The sequence below is a fragment of the Tachyglossus aculeatus genome, chromosome 1, assembly GCF_015852505.1.
Source record: "Tachyglossus aculeatus isolate mTacAcu1 chromosome 1, mTacAcu1.pri, whole genome shotgun sequence".
Lineage (NCBI taxonomy): Eukaryota > Metazoa > Chordata > Mammalia > Monotremata > Tachyglossidae > Tachyglossus > Tachyglossus aculeatus.
Window position 1 is genome coordinate 27,873,667 of NC_052066.1, and position 8,219 is coordinate 27,881,885.

The window sequence follows — 8,219 nt, forward strand, 5'->3', positions numbered from 1 at the left end:
GCAGTGTAGCCTAGTGTGAAGGACGTGGGACTGGGATACGGGAGATCTGGATTCTAATCCCAGCTCTGCCCCTTGCCTGCTCTGAGACCTGGAACATGTCACAATTTCACTGTTCTTTTTCCTCAGCTGTAAAATGGAGATTAAATCCTTGTTTTGCCTCCCCCTTAGACTTGGAGCCCCATGTGGGAAAGGGACTGAAATGTGTCTGTTTGTTGTTATGCTGTACTCCCCCAAGCACTTAATACAGTGCTTTGTGCACAGTGAGCACTCAATTAATAGGATTGAATGAATGAATAAATTCCTCTTTGCATGGTTACCCGGTACACTGCTCCCTGTGTGGTGGCTTCCTGGAAAGAGTCCGGGCTTGGGAGTCAGAAGTTCTAATCCCAGCTCCGCCTCTTGACAGCTGTGTGACTTTGGGCAAGTCACTTCACTTCTCTGGGCCTCAGTTACCTCATCTGTAAAATGGAGATTAAGACCGTGAGCCCCACATGGGACAACCTCATTACCTTGTATCTACCCCAGCGCTTAGAACAGTGCTTGGCACATAGTAAGCGCTTAACAAATACCATCAATATTATTATTATTGCTCGGTATACTTCTCTCTGCATAGTTATTTGGAATACTCCTCTCTGCATCATTGCTCGGTAGACTGTTGTCTGTGTGGTTACTCCATCCTCTCCTCTGTGAGTTATTCTGTTTGCTGTTGTCTGCGTGTTTACTCTGTACATTCTTCTGTTCACTGTTTATGCCTGTCATTGTGTTTCACTGCACACCTTAATGGTTCCAGACAAATGAGGACACTCCTCTTTTTCCAGATCTTCAGGGCTTAGATTTCCGTATCAGAACACCCTTCAATCCCTCGATCATATTTATTGAGTTTACTGTCTGCAGAGTATTTATTCATCTGAATAAATACAAGTAATTATTTAGTGCTTATTGTGTACAGAGCACTGTACTAAGTGCTTGACTAGGCCTTTGGAAGAGTGAAATACAACAGAATTGGTAGACATTGTAACCTACCCACAGGAAGCTTACAGTCTAGAGGGAGAGACGTACATTAAAATAAATTATGGTTAGGTACATAATCAATCAATCGTCGCTTACTGTGTGCAGAGCACTGTACTAAGCGCTTGGGAAGTACAAGTTGGCAACATATAGAGACAGTCCCTACCTAACAGTGGGCTCACAGTCTAAAAGACTTATCCCCACATAAGTGCTGTGGGGATGAGGGTGGGAATGAAGGGTGAAAATCCAAGTGCAAGAGCATTACAGAATGTTTAGAAAGTAGAGAAAATAATAATAATGGCATTTATTAAACACTTACTATGTGCAAAGCACTGTTCTAAGCACTGGGGAGGTTACAAGGTGATCAGGTTGTCCCACGGGTGGCTCACAGTCTACATCCCCATTTTACAGATGAGGTAACTGAGGCCCAGAGAAGTGAATTGACTTGCCCAAAGTCACACAGTTGACAATTGGCGGAGCCGGGATTTGAACCCATGACCTCTGACTCCAAAACCCGGGCTCTTTCCACTGAGCCACGCTGCTTCTAGCCCCACTGTTTCTGAAATGAGGGCTTAGTAGGGGAAAGCCTTTTGGAGGAGATGTGATTTTGACAAGGCTCTGAAGGTGGCAATTTGCAGTTTGGATGGAGAGGAAAGAGTGGATTTTAGCCCTGTTGTGAAGGTAGAACAGACAGGATTTGGTGACAGATTGAATACATGGGTCGAATGAGAGAGAGGAGTTGGGGACAATGCCAAGGTTACGGGCTTGTGACACAGTGGGGATGGTGGTGCTGTCTACATTGACAGAGGAGGGCAGGTTTTGACCAGGAAGATGAGGAGTTTTGTTTTGGATGGGTTAAACTGGAGGCGTCAGCAGGACAGCGTGGCTCAGTGGATAGAGCCCAGGCTTGGGAGTCAGAGGTCATGGGTTCAAATCCTGACTCCATCAATTGTCAGAAGTCACTTCATTTCCCTGGGCCTCAGTTACCTCATCTGTAAAATGGGGATTAAGACCGTGAGCCCCCCGTGGGACAACCTGATCACCTTGTTACCTCCCCAGTGCTTAGAACAGTGCTTTGCACATAGTAAGTGCTTAACAAATGCCATTATTATTATTATTATTATTATTATTATTATTATTATTATTATTATTATCCAAATAGGGATGCCCCGAAGGTAGGAGGAAATATGAAACTGCTGAGAAGGAGAGTGATCAGGGCTGGAGAGGTCGACTGGGGAATCATCTGCCCAAATGTCCATTTCCCTTCCCTGTACCAGGCAAAGAAGTCGAGGCACTGATGTGGCTGCAAAAGCTCTGTGGAGCTGACTCTGGGGTGTGATGATGATGATGGCATTTGTTAAGCGCTTACTATATGCAAAGCACTGTTCTAAGAGCTTGGGGGAATACAAGGTGATCAGGTTGCCCCTCGTGGGGCTCACAGTCTTAATCCCCATTTTACAGATGATGTAACTGAGGCACAGAGAAGTTAAGTGGCTTGCCCAAAGTCACACAGCTGACAAGTGGTGGAGCTAGGATTAGAAACCACAACCTCTGGCTCCCAAGCCCGGGCTCTTTCCACTGAGCCGCGCTGCTTCTGGGTCTGGGTCTCTGGGCCAGGCAGCCCCTGAGCCACCCTGCTAGCTTTTTCCTGGTGTCTCATTGGGCTAGTCCAACCATGTACTTGGCTATGAATTTTTCCTATCTGCCGTTTCCCCCACTTTAAGGCACTCAATCCGGTCCCTCCCTCCTAACTGTCCTCATTCCTCACCCCCAGCAACTCAGCCTGTATACTTCACTCCTCTAACTTCAGCCTTTCTCACTGTCCTGTTCCGCTCTTTCTCGACATCAACCCCTTTCTCACAGCCTCACTGGGGCCTGGAACTGTCTCCTCCTTCATCCCCGGACCCCACCACTACTTTCCCCATCTTCACAGCCGTACCAAAATCACACCTCCCCCAGGAAGCCTTCCCTGACTAACCTCTCATATTTCCCACTCTGTTTTTCCTCCCTCTGCCTCACCCATGCACCTAATTCCAATTAGGTGTTCGCCCCATCACCCGAGCACTTCCAACCACAGCTTTTTACCTTCCCCTGCCTATAATTTATTTTAACGTCATTTCCCAGGTAGATTTTAAGCTCTTTGAGGGCAGGGATCATGTCTTCTAACACTAATAATAATAATAATAATCATGGTATTTGCTTAGTGCTTAATACGTGCCCACAATTATGGCGGCGGAGAGGACATTCTGGAGAAAGTATATCTGTGGGGTCACTGTGAATTGGAAACGGCTCGATGGCACTTAATAATAATAATCATATTATGTGCCAAGTACCGTTCAGAGTGCTGGGGAAGATACAAGCTAAACAGGTTGTCCCATGTGGGGCTCACAGTCTTAATCCCCATTTTACAGATTAGTAACTGAGGCCCAGAGAAGTTAAGTGGCTTGCCCAAGGTCACATAGCAAACATGTGGTGGAGCCTGGGATTAGAACCCATGTCCTCTGAGTCCTAAGCCTGGGCTCTTTCCACTGAGCCACGCTCATCCAAGTGTTGAGTACGGTGCTCTGTAGACAGTAAGTGCTTAATAAATAGGAATGATTGATTAATTGACAGAAAAGATTTTGTCAGGTGGCTTCCCTCTCTAACACACACCCGCTAGCCCATTCCATCTGAATTCAGTTGGTCCTCTAGACTGTAAGCTCACTGTGGGCAGGGAACGTGGCTGTTGTATTGTTCTATTGGACTCTCCCAAGCACTATAGAGAAGCAGCATGGCTCAGTGGAAAGAACATGGGCTTTGGAGCCAGAGGTCATGGGTTCGAATCCCAGCTCTGTCAACTGTCAGCTGTGTGACTTTGGGCAAGTCACTTAACTTCTCTGTGCCTCAGTTCCCTCATCAGTACAAGGGGGATGAAGACTGTGAGCCCCCTGTTGTACAACCTAATCACCTTGTAACCTCCCCAGTGCTTAAAACAGTGCTTTGCACATAGTAAGTGCTTAATAAATGCCATTATTATTGCTTAGCACAGTGCTCTGCACACAGTAGCGCTCAATAAATATGATTGACTGACTCAGCGCCCGCTGGCCAACCTCAGCTCTTGTTGGGTGGTTGGGGTCCTTTCAGATGAGTCAATCAGCCTATCTATCTCTCGTAGCCGTCCCACAACTTTTGAATTCCTGGAACCAGCACTCTCTTAGCTCCCAGGGGAAGAGAGGAAAGGTCAGAGCTAGATAATAATAATCATAATTATGGTATTTGTTAAGTGCTTATTATGTGCCAGGCACTGTTCCAAGCGCTGGGGTAGATACAAAGTTATCAGGTTGTCCCATGTGGGGCTCACAGTCTTAATCCCCATTTTACAGATGCGGTAACAGAGGCACAGAGAATTTACATGACTTGCCCCAAATCACACAGCTGACAAGTGGCAGAGCTGGGACTAGAACTCACAACCTCTGACTCCCAAGCCTGTGCTCGTTCAGAGAAGCAACGTGGCTCAGTGGAAAGACCACAGGCTTTGGAGTCAGAGGTCATGGGTTCAAATTCTGACTCCACCAGTTGTCAGCTGTGTGAACTTGGGCAAATCACTTAAGTTCTCTGTGCCTCAGTTACCTCATCTGTAAAATGGGGATGAAGACTGTGAGCCCCCCTTGGGACAACCTGATCACCTTGTAACCTCCCCTGCGCTTAGAACAGTGTTTTGCACATACTAAGTGATTAATAAATGCCATTATTATTATTATTATTATTATTTCCACTAAGCCACGCTGCTTAAGTGCTTACTATATACCAGGCACTGTACTAAGCACTGGAATGAATATAAGCAAATTGGGTTGGACACAGTACCCGTCCCATATGGGGCTCACAGTCTCAATCCCCATTTGACTGATGAGGGAACTGGGAAACAGAGAATCAATCAATCAATCATATTTATTGAGTGCTTACTGTGTGCAGAGCACTGTACTAAGCGCTTGGGAAGTACAAGTTGGCAACATATAGAGATGGTCCCTACCCAACAGTGGGCTCACAGTCTAGAAGAGTATAATAATGATGGTATTTGTTAAACGCCTACTATGTGCAAAGCACTGTTCTAAGCGCTGGGGGGATACAAGGTGATCAGGTTGTCCCACATGGGGCTCACGGTCTTAATCCCCATTTTACAGATGAGGGAACTGAGGCCCAGAGAAGTGAAGTGACTTGCCCAAAGTCACACAGCTGACAATTGGCAGAACCAGGATTTGAACCCATGACCTCTGATTTCAAAGCCCGTTCTCTAAGTGACTTGTCCAAGGTCACCCAACAGACAAGTGGCAGAGCCGGGATTAGAACCTCTGACCTTCTGAACCCTAGGCCCATTCTCTAGCCACTAGGCTAGAATGCCCGATGCCAGCCTGCCTGCGGTGTAGTATAGCTCACAGGTTGGCACTGTTTTTGTTTGTTTTGTTTTTAGGGTATTTGTTAGGCACTTACTATGTGCGAGGCACTGTCCTAAGTGCTGGGGTAGCTACAAGCTAATCAGATGGGATTCATTCATTCATTCATTCAATCGTATTTATTGAGGACTTACTGTGTGCAGAGCACTATACTAAGCGCTTGGGAAGTACAAGTTGGCAACATATAGAGACGGTCCCAACCCAACAATGAGCTCACAGTCTAGAAGGGATATGGTCCATGTTCCACATGGGGCTCACAGTCTTAATCCCCATTTAAAGATGAGGTAACTGAGGCCCAAAGAAGTTAAGAGACTTGTCCAAGGTCCTACAGCAGACAAATAGTAGAGCCAGGATTAGAACTCAGGTCCTTCTGGCTCCCAGGCCTGAGCTCTTTCCACTAGGCCACGCTGCTTCTCGTCATAACAGAGGATTTGAGCCCACTCTCCATTTGTGGGCAGGGAATGTGGGTTTGTTCTTGTATTGTACTCTCCCACGTGCTTAGTAATAATAATAATAATAATACAGGGAAGCTGTATTTGTATTTTTACTTCCCAAGTGCTTAGTACAGTGTTCTGCACACAGTAAGCACTCAATAAATACGATTGAATGAATGAATGAATGAAAAGAACTTACTATATCCCAGGCACTGTACTAAGTGCTGGGTTGGATATAAGCAAAATGAGTTGGCCACAGTCCTCGCCCCATGAAAGGCTCACAGTTTTAATCACCATTTTACAGATGAGGTAACTGAAGCACAGAGAAATGAAGTGACTTGCCCAAGGTCATACAGCAGACGCATAGCAGAGCTGGGATCAGAACCCAATACAGTGCTTTGCACACAGTAGATGCTCAATGAATGTGATTGAATGAATGAATGAATGAATTTTTTGCTCGTTGTGAACAGCAATGTACCCATTTGTTGCTATATTATACTCCCCCAACCACTTAGCACACAGTAAGCACTCAATAAATACGATTGAGTGAATGAATGAATGCTGAGAACCGACAGTCTGTCAATCATGGTCAAGATTTTCTCTCTCTGCAGGAGAGAGCAACCAGGGGGATTTTAGCAGGCCTGGGCACTCTGACTTAGTCCTCTGCCTTTGTTCTGGAAGTCTCCAGAACTCCCTGTCTCTGGAATCTCCCTTTCCAAAAGTGAAATCAACCTTTCCTCCGTCCCCAGAAGTCCCCCCCACAGGCAATTCCAGGGAGTGCTACTGGATCCTGGAGAAAGGGCAGCTGCATTCTTATTCCGGCTCCCATTTCCTTTTGGTAAGAATTTGCATGTATATAAAGGAACACCCGGGCAACAGAGAAGCAGCGTGGCCTAGAGGATAGCGCTCAGTCTTGGCAGTCAGAATGACTTAGGGTCTACTCCTGGCTCTGCCACTCATCTGCTGTGTGACCCTGGGTGAGTTACTTAACTTCTCTGGGCCTCAGTTACCTCATCTGCAAAATGGGGATTAAGACTGTGAGCCCCATGTGGGACAACCTGATCACCTTGTACCTATCCCAAGCGCTTAAAACAGTGCCTGGTGTACAGTAAGTGCTTAACAAATGCCATCATCATCACTTAAGGGATACATGGCCATTTGCAGTCAACCCAGAGGAGATGTGGAAGGGCAAATGAGGACTTAGGGAAAGCCTCTTATTTAGTGTTTATTGATTTATTTGAAAAGTGCTTGATATGTGTCATGCACTGTTTTAAGCACTGGGAGAAATGTGATTTTAGAAGGGTTTTGAAGACTGTGAGCTCACCAATAGACTGTGAGCTCATTGTGGGCAGGACAGTGTCTGTTGTTTTATTGTACTCTCCCAAGCACTTAGTATAGTGCTCTGCAAACAGAAAACACTCAATAAATGCAATTGAATGAATGAATGAAACGTGGAGACAGTGGTATAAAATATCTAGTTGAGAGTTCCAGGGAGACCCATTCCTGAGGGAAAACATGAGAAAGGGTCAGTGGCGAGATAGAATAATAATGATAATGATAATGATGGTATTTGTTAAGAGCTTACTATGTGCAGAGAGTGGCTTGTTGTGTGCAGGGAATGTGTCTTTTTAGTGTATTGTAATAATAATAATAATAATAATAATAATGGCATTTATTAAGCACTTACTATGTGCAAAGCACTGTTCTAAGCACTGGGGAGGTTACAAGGTGATCAGGTTGTCCCATAGGGGGCTCACAGCCTTAATCCCCATTTTGCAGATGAGGTAACTGAGGCCCAGAGAAGTTAAGTGACTGGCCCAAAGTCACACAACTGGCAAGTGGCGGAGACGGGATTAGAACCCATGACCTCTGGCTCCCAAACCCAGGCTCTTTCCACTGACCCACGCTGCTTCAGTATAAAAAATTGTCATACCAAAAAGGATATCATAAAACATTATGGCAAAACTCGATTCACATAAAGTTATTCATTAGGCAGCAATAATTTGATCTTAAAATAGCCTTTTTTTGAACTACAAGTGTCTAAGCATCATCTCCCAAACACTTAGTACAGTGGTCTGAAAAAAGTAAGCTCTCAGTAAATATGATTGAATGAATGAATGAATAATAGTAATAATAATTAGGGTATTTGTTAAGTGCTTAACTATGTGCCAGGCACTCTACTCATTGGGGTAGATTCAAGCAGATTGGGTTGGACACAGTCCCTGTCCCACATGGGGCTCACAGCCTCAGTCCCCATTTGACAGATGAGGTAACTGAGGCCCTGAGAAGCGAAGTGGCTTGCCCAAGGTAACACAGCAGATGAGTGGTGGTGTCAGGATTAGAACCC